Source organism: Mauremys reevesii, linkage group 1 (genome assembly GCF_016161935.1).
Source record: "Mauremys reevesii isolate NIE-2019 linkage group 1, ASM1616193v1, whole genome shotgun sequence".
Lineage (NCBI taxonomy): Eukaryota > Metazoa > Chordata > Testudines > Geoemydidae > Mauremys > Mauremys reevesii.
The window spans coordinates 300,646,810-300,666,556 of NC_052623.1; the positions used below are offsets into that span (position 1 = coordinate 300,646,810).

The window sequence follows — 19,747 nt, forward strand, 5'->3', positions numbered from 1 at the left end:
ATGTTTTTAAAAGCCTTTCCCAAGTGCGTGTTTTGAATTATGTGAACCAAGATCCTTGGGCTAAAGGATCAAGTCACCAATGGCAAAAAATAAAATAAAATAAAAATGCAGCAACTAAGGATCATTGTGCTGCTAAGGCCACAAAGCGAAATAAGGTAAGAATAAAAGTAAGACCATGGTCCCATAGATAAGTGCCACACGCAGTAAACTGGAGTTGACTGTAACCTTACTAAATGACCTCTTGGAATGTCCATTCAAAAGCTACTCCCAGGCACCCAGTGTTGTGTGTCATTGGGATCAAAGATCCCTCCTTGTGTAGATTTCAAATCGGAGTTGCTGTAGTCAGTATATGTGTCTGAATCTCTTGTTCCTCTGGAGGGAGACACAGGCCAGCTTTTGGCTTTGGGTTGCCTCTGTCCCTCTTTCAGCTGCAGCCACCCGGCGCGTTGCTTTTTCCTCGCAGCAGCAATACAGCTGCTTCTTCAGTGGCTGCTGGGGGGGCGGGAGAGGCAGCCCAGCCCGATCCTATTCAATACCATTTTACTCCAAAGCTCACCCAGGAGCCCCAGGTTTTCCTGGCTATGAATGGGCCCTCTCCCGGTCTGAAGGGATTGCATTCATTCATGAATTGGTCACAATAGAGAAAGGAGGGGAAATCTCCCGAAAGAGATTGGTTTTAAAGGGGAAACCAACTCCACGCTCATTTTTCTCCCCAGCGATTGATGTTCTAGGGAGTTGCAAAACTGGGTCCGAGAGGATTTTTCATTTTCCCCTACTCATTTGTGTCTCTATTTCTTTGTGTTAACCTGGCTGCTTTCCCCTGTCTTCGGAAGGGAAAGAAACGACACACCTGCCTGGTGCCTGGACCCGCACCCTTTTTTCCTGGGTGGTGACTGTGTGCGTGTGCTGGAGAAGAGAGAGAAGATCTAAGGCAGACATACAATTCAGCCCACGATGTGCATGGGGCTAGTTAGTCTCTCCGAAACTCTGACGGTAGGACTCCTGGAAGGGCTACCAGCAATACAGCGGCAGCAGCACCGCCACATTATCTGTTAACCAGACTTTGGTTCGCAGCTCGGACACGTCGGGGGCTGCAAGAAGGATCGAGGAGCTGGGGCAGCAGTGGGAAGATAAACACTGGGGAGGCAAGGACCATCTCCCGCCTCATCAGGACGTGCCTGGCTTGAATTTATTTAAAGCCCCACCAGCTGCCTCAGCTTGCCTAAAACAATCCCACCACAGCCAGCAATCTGGAGAAGTACGTGAGGGCTGATTTTTTCCCTGCAGGTGAATCTCTTACTCTCCAATTACCTTTCCCAAGAGGGAGAAGGAGCGAGGCGAGAGGGGGCAAAGTCTTGCTGTGTATTAAAAGCAGACCAATCAGAGGTGGAATAACACAGGGGGACTGCTGCAGGACGCGATTAATTTTTCTTCTTTCTCTGCTTGCAAGGCTGAATCGGGACCTTCACTGATCTAGCAAAGGGGCGAGAGCGGCGCTGTCCTTTTTTAGCAGATAAAACTTACATCTCTCCTTTATAAACAACCCTTTTAAATTGTGCACAAGAAACACCCCCCCACACCTCTCCCTCCAAAGCCTCCTCCCCCCCCCCCGCACCTGCTTGCCGGATCCCTGTTTTATTTCCAGATACAATCTGAGAGGAGGGGGGGAAACCCCCACACAGCAAATTTAAAACACCCCCCCGCCCCGAACAAATCCATGCCAGCGGATGCCGGAGGAGGATTGGGATTTTGTAAGCGATGCAAGGGCGATAAGGCTGGAGTTTCCCCCCGGAACCTGAAGGAGGATCGCTAGGTGTTTCCAAAAGGAAGCGGGGCTGCAGGTAGGTGAGAAGGTGCCAGCTCTCTCCAGATGTGGCAGGGCTCAGGCAGCTGTGGCTCCTGCTCCCAGCTCTCAGGCTCCCCTCCCACCCCCCACCCACCCAACGGTCGTGTTGTTGTGCGTGAGTGTAAAGGGAGATTTCTCCCCCTTCCCCCCCTCCCTCAGCTAAATTGTGGCGAGTTTCGGGCCCTTCACGTTTTGTCTTGTTTGGACCCTTGGTGAAGAGAGATGCGGGAAGTATCCAGTCAGTCACTCTAACATCCGATCAGAGCTGGGCGAGGAAAGAGGCAGAAGGGAGAAGCTCTAGTGAATGAGTGTGGGGTGGGGAAGAGACGAGGGCGAGGAAGGGTATTTAAGTGAGTCGATTATTCCAAGCCCTCCTCCCCGTACAGAAAAGTTCAATAAAAGCCTGTTTTGATTAAAGACCTGTTTTTAATTTCACTCCACTTTCCAGTTCAGTTCTGGTTTGTAAACTTACTGAATTCCTAATAAATAGCCCAGCGGTGCACTAATATGGATCAATGAGATGTGTCAGGTCACTTCTTTGAATTCTCCACAGTCTGTCCATTTTTGATTATTTAATCCTCCACATTTCTGCAAAACGGTGGACGTTTTAGTAAGATATCGGGTTCTCTACGTAACTATTTTCATAACGAGCACGGCTGATAACTTCCAGAACCCCATCTATTGGGAGATTTATTTTGTTTGGAGACAGATCACTCTATTGGATGGCTTAAGGGAGCGGTTAAAGAATGAATCGTTTGAGGAATCGTTTAAAAATGGTTTTTATAACGCATGGTTTATGACTTCAGTTCTTTCTCTGTAAACGTTCCCCAAATCGTGGTATCTAACCTGAGTCATTTCTTGCCCATATGTTTTGCTCATTTCTTCCGATTTCAATAAAACGCTATTGAGCCGTTAAACTAGTTTATCTGTATTCTATTTCATAGTGGGAAGGGTTTCCCCTCCCAGCCCCTCCACCGCATTGTACTTGTGCAAGACAAAGTTTTTTTTTTTTTTTAAATATCTGCTTTATTTCCTGTAAAGCTAGCTGTGGGATTAGACGCACAGGCTGTATATGCAAAGCACAAAGAGCAGCATCTTTCAGTGCCCTGCTAGGAGCAGAGTTGCCATGCTTTTCTCTTCTCTTTTAGTCCTCATCCTTACCAGGAGGTTAAACAACTACCTGAAGAACTTTGAATTACTATATATGTGTAGTTACAATGGTCTCTTTCCACTCTTTACTTGGCGAGTATTAATTTGTTTTTAAAAACAACCGTATAACCCTCCACAATAATAAATTTTGTCTTTGTAATTAAGAAATCTTGCTTTGACTCCTGAAGAACTGTTAATTTAAATAATAAACAAATGCAGCCCCATAAAACATCCAGGGTGTTAGCGTCTTCTGACAGCACTGTATAAATTTAAATGACTATTGACTACATGATAATTGTTATCTGGTTGCTCTTTCTTACCACCTGCTTTTAGACATTAACATTCAGACTGGTACCAATTTAACATTTTAAAGCTACTTTATTAGGTGATACAAGCAAATTAAAAATAGTAATGTAAGATTCCTTTATGGAGCATAACATAAAAACCTAAACTAAATAGTCTTATCCCACCCGGAAATATGGCTTTAGGTAAACTTGAGAAACATGACCTACTTCTAAGGCAATTTTTAAAAGGGGCGCAAAGGATTTATTTATTATACTTGTTCTGTCGTAGTAACATTCCAGTCACTTTACACTGTGAATATACCTATGTATCTAATCTTAATAATTTCATAATTGTTCAAGTAACAATGGTAAAGTAATTCAGCTAAAACTCAGTTTTAGATATTACTTTCACAGCTTTGATATTATATTGGTGATGTTCATCTGAGCATCAATTTTTTTTCAGTTTATTACTGCCCTGATTTCCCAAGCTACAATACTGTTCTTACTGTAAATGCAAACTATTTCAGTATCATGATTTTAGTGAAGAGGAGACTACAGTGATCACTCATTTTGTATTAGATCAGTCTTGCTATTCACAGCATATTTATACTGAGTACCATATATTATCTGAGCAGGAGGCTTTTGAAAGAATGAATTTAGATATGCTGTCTAGTTGATAGGTGATTTTGAAATAAAATCTTGATTCCTGTCGTACTGTTTTAATCAGCGAATGAGGGCTAATCTAGCACCTTGTCATGTATTTGACATATAGTGTAACGTTTTTGCACGTCTCTTCAAGAGCGCCAAGGGATTTCACTTTACACCTAGGGATAAAGTCATGCAGTTGATATTGCTAGTGGGGGACCATAAGCAGAATTAGTGGAGTTGAGAATTGTAATGGGTATGTAGACAGATAATACTAGAGAGATTCAGTTACAATGGTAAATTGCAGATTGAAGATTCATTGTGCCTCATTTAGATTTATGTTAAAGCAATGTGGTGGCCTATCTGCTTTAAGATTGCCCAACAGCATTTAGTAGCCATCAACTTTCATAATTTAATCAGTGGAGCTGACAGAATGACTCTGTTTTCAAGAATGAATACATAGGTTTTCCTTTTATCTATTAAGTGAGACTTCTGCTAAAGGAGCTCTTTGCTAACTGTCGGTGTACTTTCTGATAGGCACAAAATACTAGGCATTTTTCAAATATGAGTGTCACCACATTTATATGTAATATTTAATGGTGTAATCCTATTTTTTTTCTGGAATGTATTATTGCCTACTAGTAACTGTGTAAAGCGTAATAGTCAATTAGAAGACGATTATGTAGCACTAATTATGTGTTAGCTTTGACTACAGGTAATGGTAAAATACGAAACATTTGTCAATCTCATGCACTCATCAGTGACTGTGGAAACTTTGAATAATTTACTATTCATATATAAAATGTGACCATTGCTTTGAAATTTTATTTTGAATGATAGTTCTATCAATGAGCAAACAGTTGTATGCCTCTCTCTTAAGTTTAAGTTGTGCTGTATTTTATTAGAAGTGCCTCATTAAGTCATATTATTTTGCAGCTGCTTGTTCATTGAAAATTCAGATAAGAACTGGGAACTTTATTCAGCACTGTGTGTGTGTGTGTGTTTGCTTGCTAAATACTAAAAGTTGAAGAAGGGGGGGGAAAAAAAACCTTCCAAGATCACCATAATACGAACATCAAGCATACTCTTTTCTTGTGATCTATGGATGGCATTTACAAATGCAATTCATCAATGTATTTATTAATCAAATATCATCAAAACAAAGAAAATAAATTAAAGCAAACTGACTGCATGCCACTGTGAAGGGCAAAGAAACTAAGGACTGCGAAAACCAATTAATTAATGTTGGTTCTCATATTTACAATCTATATTTAGTCATCACGTTTAAATGAAAGGCAGTACTGACATGTCCATTGTCTCATCGCCATTGATTTTGTAATATTGTGTAATTCTGCTGGAAATGGCATTTCATTTGAAAATACAGGTACTCCACTCCATTTTCCCTTTGAAATAGGGTTCTTAAAGAATGGAAATAAATGTTGTGCTCTGATTGAGGGCCTTTTTGTTATAGTCATCAGCTTCTTCTGGATATTAAAAAACACAACCCTATTCTTTGCATTTTCAAATAATGGGGCAGCTTGTCAGCCGGTGTAAATTGTCCTAGCTCCATTGGAAGCTATGACAATTTATACTAATTGAGGATCTGTCCCATTATCTCTAGATATAGAACATCGTTAAATTTTCACTTTATTTCTGAGGATATTTTAGGTAACAAATGTAAATGCAAACAGTTCAATTTTTGTTTCCTTTGTAGAGATGTAAGGAGACCTGTTTATTATTGTTGCTTATTGGCTGTACAATATGGAGTTCAATTTTTGGAGAGTTTAAACATTAAACTAACCTATATGTAATACATTTTAAGCATAAACCTCTATATTTGAACACAAACTACAAACATCATTTAAAAAGAGAGAACTGCCCATGGAGCTGTGCCAGTTTACTCCAGCAGAGTATCTGGCCCAAGTATTTTGTTTTGCAAATCACAGAAATATGTTTGTATTTAAAAAAACAAGTTAGGTTTGCAAAACTCAGCTACAGCCAATATGCAGACATAATGTCAGCTGGTAGCCACATTGCAAATGAGACCTTAATTACTTGGGAATATGGTGAATGGTGACATCACCAATAACAATCATTTCATTTGGCTTGTAGCCATTTTCCTTGTGTTAGATAAAGCACAGTAGAGCTGGGATTTCTATGCTCTAATTCTGCACCTGGCCATCTCCAGCTATCTTTTTATCACTATGTACAGTCAGTTGTCTATCAAAGGAAAACAACAAAATAATCATGTCAGCCGAAAGCACTCTTCCATAAGAGCAACGCTTTCTCACTTCCACAGATATACAATTCAATTCATTTTTATATAGCTCCCTTCCTGAAATGTATTTCAGAAAACACTTTGGAGAGAGAAAATAATAATGTGATCATGCTTCACAGTAGTAATTATGATGGGACACTGTACACTTAGATAAAATGGAGACAAGTAGCCAAACACGCTTTCTTAGCTTTTTCTACTTTTCTGGTACATCAGAATAGTTCTCTGCAGAATGCTTTGCAACTGTAGCTGGTGATGGATGTAAAATTTGTCATGCGGTTTATGGAAAATGTTTTCTATGGACTTGAGCCTGCAGACCTTTATTCATGCTAGCAGACTGCTCACATGAGCAAGCAGTTGCAAGAACAGATCTTTTATCTTAAGCAGTATGGAACCAGTCACCTATATAAATGCATGTGTGAGAGCTGGGAAGAGGGTTAGTTAACCTCCTGTTATAAGGTTATCAAACCTCATAATGGCTACTATGTTAATAGTGTTTCTGGTAGCTGCAGCTGACATGTTGTTTTTCACCCTCATAATGTGAATCACGAATATGCGTCTGTTAACACCACTGTGCCATTGTTTATAGTCTTTTGTCTTATGAGAATCTTATTCAACAATGCCGAGGAAGGGACAAACTATGAACTACAATGTGTGACAATACTGACAGCTTTTTGGAAAGGTGGACAATGAGTAAGTCTGTGCGTTTGTCACGGAAGTCATGGATTTTGTGACTTTCTGGGACCTCCTTCTGCAGAAGCTGGTGTAGCTTGCCCGGGACCATCTGAATAGTTTGGGCAGATCTCAGGCCAGCTGCACTGGTTGCTGCTGGGGCAGTCTCGGGCCACCGCACCTCCCCTCTGCCCCGGCCCCCCAGCAGCAGCAGGAGTTTGTGTGTGGGAGGGGGCTCAGGGCTGGGGGTTGGGTGTAGGCAGGGGTGAGGGCTCGGGGCAGGCTCCCTGGACGCAGCAACATCCCTCAGCTCCTAGGCAGAGGTGTGGCCAGGCAGCTCTGTGCACTGTCTCCACTTGCAGGCACCACCCCCGCAGCTCCCATTGGCTGTGGTTCCTGGCCAATGGGAGCTGTGGAGCTGGCACTTGGGCGGAGGCAGTACGCAGGGATGCCTGGCCACGCCTCTGCCTAGGAGCTAAGGGAGGGGGATGTCACTGCTTCTGGGGAGGCGTGGAGCCATGTAGGGAGCCTGCCAGCCCCACCAGCTGCAGCCTCCCCACTCCCCCACCGAGCATCAATGCAGGTCCTGGGCTGTGCGCTGCCACCCGCCCCCCCAGCATCAGCATGGGTCCTGGGCCATGTGGCACCACCTGGGCCACCCTGCCACCCCCAAGATTTAGTCAAGGGTATAGAGTAAAAGTCATGGACAGGTCATGAGCCATGAATTTTTGTCTACTGCCTGTGACTTGTCCATGACTTTTACTAAAAATACCCTTGACTAAAATGTAGCCTTAGTGATGAGAATCTCCATCTATTTGCACTAATGACAGGGATGGCCATATCAAATTGCTGAACTCCGCAAATTAGCAAGTGGACATACACACAACAGAAAAAGAGTACTGGACATTTATATGAACAGCAAGAATTTCCATAGTTATAATAGTACGTATTAAGATGTATGTTTTTGTAAGAGAGAGTAATTCATGCTTTGAGGCATGAACCAATGTCTAACTTAGAGGGGGTTAGGAGGAAACTTTGCCTGGGGCAAGTAATTCCATAACGACCTACTGCAGGGTTTCTTGCACCTTCTTCTGCAGCAGCTGGTCGTGGCCGCGGTTGGAGACAGAATACTGATCTAGATAGATCATGGTCTGATCCAGCATGGCAATTTCTTTGTTACCAAAATGCAAGGAGAATGCATCACAGCTATGCTTTGTTCATTGACTTAGTAAAACTGAACAGCAATTGTCTAATATGTGATTAAAAACTACATAGTCCATTTATTTATGTCTTAGTAATATGCAGTCTCACAACAGCAAGTTTTGGGGGATCCAGGAGTAGTTTGTTCAAACTATGTTCTGTGGTTACCATCACAGCTGAGGCTTTTTAGGAATGTACCTCTGTGCAACCTAATCTCAGTTTGGCCCTTTGAGTTCTAAACTGGACCATACTTCATAGCAAGATATTGTATCATTATATGTAATAGTGTAAAATACAAGGGAATGGTGTCTTGATGGCTCAGAGGATAGATAATGTGAGTCAGGACCTTTCCCATTTAGGTCACTACCTGAAATTTGGACCGGGGCCAGTAATTACTGAAAGTGAATACCATTTGGAAATTTTCTGGTGGCTTATTTGAGATGAACTGGTGGTCTCAGTCCAGTTCCTATAGATCTAATGTCCAGATCATAAAAAACACAAAAGCAATAGACAAAAATGGCATGCTTGCTGTTGATGTCCACAGAGAGGCCAAAGATTGAGGCCTTATCAACCAAAGCACTTAAACATGTGCTTTCCAAGTGAATAGTTCCCTTTTGACTTCAGTGGGACTGCTTGCATTCTTAAAGTTAGACATGCACTTAAATACTTTGCTGAATTGGGGCCTGGACATGTATGCAGACTACACTCTTGCTGCTTAGTGATCAGGGTTGAGGCACATTGGTGGGATGTCATTCATAGATTCCAAGGCCAGAAGGGACCACTGTGATAATCTAGCCTCACCTCCAGATTTTAAAGACAGAGGACCAATCTCAGTCTTTGTGAGGGGTTGTCCAGGATTTGAACCAGGGATCTTTCTTATCCTAAGAAAAAATCATACCCTTAGATCAGCGGTTCTCAAACTTCATTGTACTGCAACCCCTTCTGACAACAAAAATTACTACACAACCCCAGGAGGGGGGACTCTCCACCCGTCTGACCCCACCACTCCAATCGGCAAAGCTTGAAGCCCAAGGGTTTCAGCCCCAGGCAGGGGGCCTGTAACCTGAGCCCTGGGCAACAGGGCTCAAGCCGAAGCCTGAGTCCCGCTTCGGGTGGTGGGACTCGGGTTTCAGCTCTGGTCCAGGACCCCAGCAAGTCTGATACCAGCACTGGCAACCTCATTAAAACAGGGCCATGACCCATTTTGGGATCCCAACCCACAGTTTAAGAACCTTTGCCTTAGACCAACAAGCCGTTGAGAATCTTGCACTGTTATCCAAACACGGTGGATTAATGCACAACTTAAATTCGCCATAATCCATCAATGACAAATATTACATACACTTACATTTAAAACAAAGATAGAAATAAAATCTAAGCAGGCTGTAATAGCAGATAGCTAATATAACCTTATAAAACTACCCAGGCATTTTAGTATTACAAACTACAAATATAGTTGTCTTATTCAAAAGTGATGTCACCTGTGTAGAAATAGAATAAAATGTCACCATCTGAGATGGTATACAAGATATTGATATTCTCACAAAAAATGAGGTCATATTTAGAACTTAGGAAAAAAATTGGTTACCGTATTCCAACAAGAAAATATCAACATGACTGTATTCTGGTACTTATATTTAACTTGTTTTGAGACCCATTTAACTGTGTATTTTAACAAATAAGAGCCAAGCTGTGTATAAGTTAAGGCTGTTAGTTTTTTCTTGTGATCTGGTGATAGTAACAAATAAGTAAAGATATGGTCTTTTGTTTTATGATGTTACGAGAACCCAAGGAAAGACATGTTGTTTATATGCACTAATGCAATATACAGTTTATTCAGATCTGGTTATTATAGATAGAACTGGTAGTGCTATTGATGGTTAAAGTTGACCAACACCTCCCATTTTTAAGATCCTGTTTTTGTGTAGATAAACTAGAATCCTAGGCTCTCTCTTCCCTCTGGATTTAGATAATGTACCACCTTGTCAATGCTACAGGTATCTGGTCCTTGATGATTAAGAGGTGGCATAGTGGCCAGGGGAAGGACTATAAATTGGTTGTGTGAGAGACAGAGAAATGAGAATCTCCAAAAGAATGCAGGGCCCTACACCCATCTGCTGATTTGTGACTGTGGTGGACCCCAAACTGGGGAAGTTTTGTTATATACAGATATATACACACACTCATGGCAACTTGCTTTTTATTTTCTGGTTTATAAAGCTTATCTTTTGATGGAAATACTCTTCCTGCCGGTACCTGTGTTTTGATTCTGCCGAGTCATTTCACAGCTCAGACACCAGCCAACAAAAGGAAGGAATACAAAAGATTTCTGAAACTTCCACTTTTAGACGGTTGGCTCTCCATCTTTAAATCTGAACCTGGTCACTACTGCACATATTTCCCTTTATGCTCTTATATCCCTGTAATAGTTAGGTACAATTGCATAAGGAAAAACAAACAAGAAGGAAGCTGAAGCTTTACCTTTGCCATTCTTAGCTTCTTTCTGTTTGAGCATATGTGGTCTAATATTTTGGAGTTTATCTCCAGTATAATTAGAGACAATTTGGCTTTTTCAAGCATTTTGCTAGTATACATTTTAAAGCTCTTGTAAGGTTTGTGTCTACTGTAAATACATATTTGAAATCCACTGAATACACTTTTAGCTCTGATTTTTAAAAAGCATATTATTTACATCACCTTTAGTGCAATAATGTCCATTGGTTTAATAGATATTTTGGTCTGCAGAGTAATCTTGAAACTGTCTATTTACCTGATAAATGGTAAAAGTTCTGGGAAAAAAAAACTTTTTGTAAAGAAAGTGCTGACACAGCTATAACTAGAATGGCATGAATGTATGGTATGTCTTAAAAAATCCAGTCACCCTCACCATGGCTATCTAAAACTTATCATACTAACACACACTTTCCTCTCTTCTCTATCACACCATCCAACCACCCATTATCTAATCTCTTCTGCTCTCCTTGCCCTTCCTTTCCTCCTCACTGTTGCATAAACTCACCTCATCTGCATTAGTGTCATATGATCTTTCTGAATGTCAAGTAAATACAGTCTGCAGTCAGCAATACCTGATTGCTTTCCTGCCAAAAAAGTATTTTTTTCCCCCCATGACCCATTAGCTCAGAGCAAGCTGCAAATGATTCTGATTCCCAAATTTTCAATATATTTTTCTATTTAATGAGTGATGAAACATTATGCTCTTTTAGTGCATTACTGAATAACTGCATTCCTCCTGATAATTATAACTTTAGAATGAAACACTTAATTTGAAACCTACAACAGTAGTAGCGTTATTTAGTTATCCTTTCTCCATATCCATCCTCTGGGGATTATCTCATTTGAATTTATTTGTATGCTGAAACTCTGAAGACCATTGTGTCAGTACAACAGCCACAAGTTGTCATCAGTACTAAATAAAAGACTATTCCAGATGCTATTTTAACATCACCCAAAATGAAAATGGCTGTCTAAATTATTTTGGCCTTGAAAAAGTTAAAAGAATCATTTTTTTAGAGGAGAATATTTTTTAATAACTCAGGATAAACACCATTACAAGTAAATGTATACAAAATAAACTGTGCAGACACTACCATTTGTCAGAGTATAATTCTCATTTATTATTTCTGTTAATAATTTTAATAGAACAATTCCTCAAATTAAATAGATATCCAATTAAAAAGTTAAGAAAACGTGTGGATGACTCAGTAGGGATGAGTGAATAAAACCATCACAGCTGATAGTTTTACTTTATATTACCTCTGTGTATTTGTTCAATCAAAAAGATTCTATCAGTTAGGTCCAGATTGTGTAGCTCCATTATTGTGATAATTTATACCTATAACTCCATATAATTAAAACGCTGTGAATATATATGCATTCTGCAAACAGCATGATTTATAGTGAGTGCACCCACGCCCCCACTAATTCTCATCTCTTTCTTGGTCTTTTGGCTTCTCCCATTGTTCTTGCCCCTCACAGCCTATTAGTAACATAAATCACTGGAATAGGGCACCTTTGTTCATGGCCCTTGATCAAGACTGAAGCGGGGGAATTGTAGGTTCCAGAGACTCTTTGCCCTTCAGTGCCTCTCCTTAGGAGGTATGGGGTTCTCTTTTCTTTGTGGACATTTGCAGTGAAGTTACCCACACAATAGTAAGCTTAATAAAAACAAGATTTATATAAAACCCCAGAGATAATGGAATTAAAATAAAAATGATGTGATAAATGAAGGGTGTGTGTAGCTCCCTTTGATAGACACCCAACCAGCCAGTGAGCTGTAAAATCCCTCTTGGTAGCTGTTTTCTGCTTGCTTTACCTGTAAAGGGTTAACAAGCCCACAGGTAAAAGAAAAGGAGTGGGCACCTGACCAGAAGAGCCAATGGGAGGGCAAGAACTTTTTAAAATGGGAAAGAAATTTACCCTTTGTCTGTTGTTCTCTGGAGAATCAGGGGCAGAGCAGCAATGCTATAAGCAGGAATGCTGTGTAAGTTTTGAACCAGGTATGAAAAATTATCCTTCATACCTAGAAGGAATCATTTGGACAGGGAACGTTTAGATAGATGTGATCTGGTTTATTCTTTATTTTGGCTTGTGGATCTCTTCTGTGCTAACCTCAGATGCTTTTGTTTGCTTGTAACCTTTAAGCTGAACCCCCAAGAAAGCTATTTTGGGTGCTTAACTTTTGGAATTGTTCTTTTAAAATCTAGCAAAAGCCTAAGTTCCAGATGTATTTTCTTTTTTGTTTTTAATAAAATTTACCTTTTTTTTTTTTTAGAACAGAATTGGATTTTTGGTGTCCTAAGAGGTTTGTGCATGTTGTTTAATTAGCTGGTGGCCACAGGTAATTTCCTTTCTTTTCTTTCTCAGCTCTTTCACAGAGAGGGGTGAAAGGGCTTGAGGGTATCCCACAGGGAGGAATTCCCAAGTGCTCCTTTCTGGGTTCAAAGGGTTTTTGGTGGTTTTTTTTTTAATTTGGATGGTGGCAGCGTTTACCAAGCAAAGATCAGAGAAAAGCTGTAACCTTGGGATAACTCAGTGGTTTGAGCATTGGCCTGCTAAACCCAGGGTTGTGAGCCCAATCCTGGGGCCATTTAGAGATCTGGGGTGTGCAAAAAACCAAAACCAAACAAACAAAAAAAAAACCTGTCAGGGACAGTACTTGGTCCTGCTAGCGAAGCCAGAGGACTGGACTTGATGACCTTCCAAGGTCCTTTCCAGTTCTGAGATAGGTATATCTCCATATATTAAGCCTGGAGGGGCAAGTATTAATTTTTAGAATCCTTGCAAGCCCCCACTTTCTGCACTTGGAGTGACAGAGTGGGGATTCAGCCTTGACAAATGGTTTGCATAATATTTACACATCTTATATATTAAACTAGATAAAGCATTTTCAGCTTAGTTACAGAGAGGAAAAAGAGAAAATTGAACAACTTGCATCTCCTGAAAGCAATCCCCCATCACACTGCCAGCCCCCTTTTCTGTCTAGATACCAGCTTTCCACTGTGTCCGGTGATCAATCTCACTGCTGTACTTGGACCCATTTATCAAGCTCTTGCCTCTGGATTAGCTTGCATGTCAGACATGAGTGCCTGGTCCAGCCCAACTGCCCTCCACCCCCACCCACTTTCCAAACCAGTTTCTTCCAGATATCTACTCACACTATACAGTATGGGGACTGGCTGCATTCTCTAGGAGATTGGCCATTGAGGATACAAAGGCCATTAATGATGATTAACGGCACTCTGTCAAATGCTTAACTTCCAAACTCAGATCCCATTTCAGAGACTAGATTGTCTGGTTCTGTTTGTGGTCAGGCCTCTTGTTAAACTTCTCCAAGCAAATATTTCTTTTCTGCCAGTATCCTGGTATTGCCAACACCTTTTGCTCAAATATCATGAGTCACTTTTTTTTTACTCAACTTTTTAAAAGACAATTTGTGTGGTTTGGTTCTGTGTTGACTTGTGAACTCCCTTTGCCCATCGCTAGTGTGTGCACATGTGATATTAGTATTGCCAAATATGGGTGAGGTGATGTTTGTCCTGCTGCAGGAGCTCTGGCTGGCTGGCTGGCTGACTGGTACTGGGCCTCCTAACTTCTCCACAACATTCAAATCAATTCAGTGTCTTCCCCCACCATCACATCTGCCCGTTTCCCAGTCCAGCAATTGATGAGGCACTTCCAGCCTCTACATCAGTTCTGACCCTGCATCTGCCTGTCCTCCCAGCCTCACCTCTGCTCCTCCTGCTGGTGCAGCTTCAGGGGTTCTTCACCCCTATCTCCCTGAGAGCCCAGGGCTACGAGGGCCAGATACATGCCCTGATTGTGGGAGCCCTGGGCTCGTGGGATCCCTGGGCTCGTGGGACCCCCACAATGAGCCGGTACTGAGTGTGCACGGAATCGGTCGATGCTATGCCCAGCTAATGAGACAGTTTATGATGTCTGACACCACCAGGTGATCCAGAGACATTTATACGGAACACATCACAGGACACCATCAATACCACATTGAGTAATCAAGACCACCGACCAGGGAAATAACTTACTTCCTTCCCTGATGAACCAAGGGACGCACCCCACCCATGTACTTATTATCTACACCGATACTGACTTGGACTCTTAATACATTCCATGGGTGGCATACCCGAGCCCACTTATCCACTGACACTTTAAAACCTCCCGCACCCCAAACTGGGTTTATGCTGGTTATGTGATATGTACGTATCTCTTCATCCTTGTAAGCGATACCTGTAATCCCTTATAACTCAAACCTGACCCCAGATGTACAGTACCTTCCCTCTTAACTTGTGTATATTTAATTTTAAACATTAACTTTTTTAATAAAATTTTCTTGGGTCCATGCCTTTGTGAGAGGACTGCCCCAATCGCCCTACTAGAGGCATCGGCTTCCACAGTGAAAGTTTGTGTCATGTTTGGGTGGGCCAATACTGGAGTGGTGGTGAAGGCAAGGTTCAGCTGCTCGAATGCATGCTGGGCCTCAGGTGACCAAGGGAACTGGGTGTTTTTCCAGAGTAGGGCAGTGAGGGGCTTAGCTTGTTTTGAAAAATTCAGAATGAACTCTGGTAAAAGTTTGTGAAGCCTAAACAATGTTGTAGGTCATGCACATTGCAGGGTGCTGCTGAGTCGCAGACAGCCTGATCCATCTTGTGGATCCATCTTGATCAGTTCTGGGGACAGGATGAAGCCCAGGAACTTGGTGGAGGTCTGAGAAAGTGCACACTTCTCAAGTTTAGTGTAGAGACTGTGCTGGTGTAGTCTCTCCAGGACTGTGCAGATGTGAGTGGTGTGTTGGTCCTGATTATCTGAGAAGATCAATATATTACCTAAGTATACCACCACAAACTGTTCCAGGAAGTGTCGTAGCATATCATTAATGAAGCGCTGGAATGTCACAACTAAATATTAAACGCAGAATTCTGATGGGAGAGTGACCTTTTCTCACCAGTGAATGATGAGATCATGAAGGGTCTGCCAGGAGATGGCAAAGATCAGGGGAAAATGCTTGGAATGGATCATGCTGAATTGTATTATGTCTCTGTGTTCCTGAATAATGGCCTCCAGAGAGACAGTTTCCTTCAGAATGGGACCTGAAGACAGTCGGTAGCTGTCAGTAGTTTCAATTGTCTCTGGCATGGCCTTACATAGCGGGAGAATCTGTAGGGCCCGAGTTGTAGCTGCATCAGTAAAATTGTCCTCTGCTTCCAAATCAATGAGAATCTGTTTGTTGGAAGGGAATCTGTCGGGGTGGGAGTCCCCCAGGATAGACACCTGCAAATGGAAAAGCCCTGTGGGGCTCAGGGTACATCTCAGTAAGGACTAGGGTACAGGAAAGTTCTCTTCTCACAAGGCTCAGGCTGGTTCCCCCAATATGCTTGGACTGGCTTGTTTCCCCAAGCTCCTCAGAGTTTGTACGAGGCAGGCCAAGATATCATGGAAACACAAGTAGTGTTGATGGTGTTCCTTTTCTTTGGGTGTGAGTTGCTGACAAGCCAAATCAGCTTGTGGGTTCAGAAGGTGAAACAGAAGGTGAGATCATAGTATGTGGGTCGGGGGCTGCAGAGAACCTCTCTTTCTCCTCCCTTTGTTCTCTCAGCTGATTGTTTGTGGATGTAAAGGTCCACAAGGGTGTCTAGCCCCATAGGCATCTTTGCACGTGACAATTCATCTTTGATTTCTTCCTGCAAGCTCCATGAGAACTGGTTCAGCTGTTCTGCTTCATTCCACACTGTGTCTGCTGTGAGATGTTGGAAATGCGCTGCATAGGAGGCCACTGTGCTTTGCCCCAGCCAGAGGCAGGCCTTGGCTGTTTGAGCTCGATGTAGGTCATTGAAGATGGTTGACATTGATTAGAGAAAGGTATCTCGGTCAACAGCACTGGGCTATAGCCTTCAGCAGGGGAGAGGCCCAGTCTAATGTATCTCTTTTCAGGAAGCTGAATATACCAAGGCCATCTTGGCCCGGTCAGAGGCATAGATTTGGAGACACCAGAAACAGAAGGCAGCATTGGTTCATGAAACCCTAGAATTGCTGGCAGTTCCCATCAAACAGTTTGGGCAAGGGTATCAGAGGCCTCTGTTTGGGGCAAGGTGCTGCAGGCTGTGTTTGCAGTGTAGTATTCTCAACACTGAACTTTCTCACTTGCTCCTGCAGCCTCTGGTTGTCCAAGGTCAGCTGCGCAACTTGGGCTTATAGCATTTGATTATTTGTTTGGAGGCAGAAGCCCATTTGGGTGAGTCCGACGGTTCTGGGTCTATCCTTCTCACACCAGGCTTGGTTCCATAAGATTATTGTGGTCTGAACAAGCTGTCATGGTTGGAGATGTGGTAGTTGGAGCCAGAATCCACAGTCATGAGACAGGAGTTAAGAGTCGGCTGGATCAGGCTACCCGTGAGTCAGAAGTAGGAGACAACTGGAGGTCAGGAGCCACGATTCAGAAGCAAGAAGTTAAGCCAGGTTGGGATGCCAGGAAATCCAGGAGTGGTAGGCGGAAGCACACAGTCTAGAACAGGGTGGAGCTCAGTTGTTCAGACAACTTCCTGTTCCTGCTGTTGGCTTAAATAGGGCCAGTGGGCCAGCTGCTTTGGGACTCCACCAATCAGACCTCAGGAGTGAAGCCTCACACTGGAGCTGAGCTTCATGGGTCTTGGATAAGCTGTTGTTAGCAGACTGCCAGGTGGGGGCTTGGAATGTGGTAGATCCCATGAACCCTACAAGCCTGAGTTTGAGACTGGTGTGTCATGACAATAATGATAATGCACTTATTCCAAATTCCAGGTTACCAGAAAAATGGTGTAGTTTTATTGTAATTTTCTAAACGGCTGTGTGGTTGTCTTTGTATAACTTTCATAGCCTGATTTGCACCCTAGATCTCTTTCGAGTCCCTCTTATAGGCTCTTGGTGTGGGAGAGAGACCCCAGCTTCTCCTGTCTGACCCTCCTTAGCTTGTCTTCAATCAGGTCAACACATGGATCTTCACCTCCAATTAAGGCTAGTAGTCCTTAATTTTAGGTCTTGCAGTCTGTTTGTCTTTTGGTTACTTTCATGGAGGCACCTGGTGCAGTGTTGTCTCTAGGGTGACCAGATCACCCAGGTCAAATATCGGGACGCGGGGGGGTGGGGCGGGGGCAGAGCAAAAAAAAAAAAATCCCCCACCCCCGATTCCTCCTCCCTCCGCAAGCGCTGGAGGGAGGCCCGGGAGACTCAGGGGAGCACGGGGCCGGGGTGAGTGTGAGTCCAGCCTGGCCCCGAGCAGGCAGGACTCAGGCGCGGTATCTGGAGGGAGAGTACGGGGTGGCCTGCGGGGCCAGGCAGCGGCTGTTCTCCCGACCTGGGCAGCAGGACTCGGGAGCAGCCGCTGCTGCAGCTCCCACTGCCGCGGGGGGAGGAAGCGGCCGCTGGCCAAGCTCGGCAGCTGCGGCTCTGGCGCCCACGAACCCCCCGAGCCCGGGCCTGCTGCGGGGACCCAGCGCGCACGCTGCGCATACCCAGCCCCTGGCCACTCGCGTCTGGGCTGGCTGCCCAGCTGGTGCAATCCTGCGGGCGGTCTCGGAGTGGGGGCAGCAGGCCCCAGCCCCCCACATCCCGCTCGGGTCCTGCAGGGGAACGAACGGGACTGGGCTGCCGATGCCTCCGCCACGGGATTGCACCAGCCGGGCAGCCAGCCCAGACGCGACTGGCCAGGGGCTGGGCGCAGCGTGCGCGCTGCCCCGCAGCAGGCCCCGGCTCGGGGGGTTCGGGCCCGGGCACCAAAGCCGCAGCCGCCGAGCGCCACGTGCTTGGCCACTTCCTCCCCCCGCAGCAGTGGGAGCTGCAGCAGCGGCTGCTCCCGAGTCCCCTGCCCAGGTGGGGAGAACAGCCGCCACCTAGCCCCACGGGCCGCCCCCCTACTCTCCCTCCAGGTACCGCGCCCGAGTCCTGCCTGCTCGGGGCCAGGCCAGACTCACACTCACCCCGGCCCCGCACTCCCCTGAGTCTCCTGGGCATGGCATGCTTGGAAAGAGGCGGGGATTTGGGGAGGGAGACAATGGGGCAGTGAGGGGGCGGGGATGGGGGCGAGGATTTGGGGAAGGATCCAATGGGGGAAGGAGGGGGCGGAGTCGGGGCAGGGGAGGGCGCGAGCCCTTCGGGCTCCGGAGCCTTTGCTTGTTTGTCCAGTGTCCCGACCTAACATTGGTCGGGACGCGGGACAAACAAGCAAATATCGGGACAGTCCCGATAAAATCGGGACGTCTGGTCACCCTAGTTGTCTCCCTTTGCTGTCCAAGGCCTTTTGTCTCCCCTTCCTTTTCTATCCTTTCTCCTTTTATAGCAAGCCTCATTTCCTCTATTGGTTGCTGCTTGGGTGTCTCTCTCCATGAGTGGCAGGTGTGGCAGTTTCGTGGGGATATAGTCAAAGGGTTTGCTTGTCAATAGGAGAGGTTCCTCTGCACCCTCTGTCTGAGCTCAATATGGGTGTGTAGATCCTATTACAACATCCTTCAGGTGACAGGCTTCACTTCCTTCATCTCTCTCAAGGGTGGAGCCCCACAATTCAACCTGTCTTGGAGTGGATCTATGGACTACAACCCTCTATTTCCTGGCTGAGTTAACATGACAGGCCAAATTGCATTTGACATCTGTAAGAAACTTCCTTCTGGGTGCTTGTGATCAGCGGCTCATTAAAGTGACTCAAACCTGCTTTTTCAAAACAAACTCACTGTTCATTCACCCAAAGGTACATACCCATCAGGGAAAAGGGTTAAAAAAAATGCCTATACGCATCTGGTCTTACCTAAACTTTATCCTTTCCTTGCAAGTTTAGGAAGATTCTGCTTCATCTAGATACCCCTGTGGCCGGGAGAGACAGACTGTCATCCTGATGTCTTCACGTCCTTGGGTGTGTTTCTGATAGCATCTAACCTTGAGCAGCTGCTGACAACTTGCCCCCTCCCTCTTTCTCGTTAGAGTTTTTAGCTGTTTACTATCTTTTTGATCTCTAGGTTCTGGCCCTGGAAAATAGCTGTGTAACTTTTTTGGCTGGCACATGAAAAGAGCACCTTCTCAATGTCCCAGCCACTCTTACATAAGAACGGCTATACTGGGTCAGGCCAATGATCTGTCTAGCCCAGTATCCTGTCTTCTGACAGTGGCCATTGTCAGGTG

At 44.2% G+C, this 19,747-nt stretch overlaps 1 protein-coding gene across 2 annotated transcripts in view; it reads left to right on the forward strand.

The window, feature by feature from the left end:
* Nucleotides 1-534: 534 nt before the first annotated feature.
* The window catches only part of TAFA2 (TAFA chemokine like family member 2), a 319,861-nt gene continuing 300,648 nt past the window's right edge, over nucleotides 535-19,747 (forward strand). The window contains exons 1-2 of one of the 2 annotated variants that reach the window (XM_039519968.1): nucleotides 1,274-1,287; nucleotides 1,646-1,841. The gene's annotated coding sequence lies outside the window, so the exon portion shown is untranslated. Of the gene's footprint in view, nucleotides 1,842-19,747 lie in introns of both variants that reach the window. The other variant, XM_039519967.1, reaches the window with a different exon arrangement.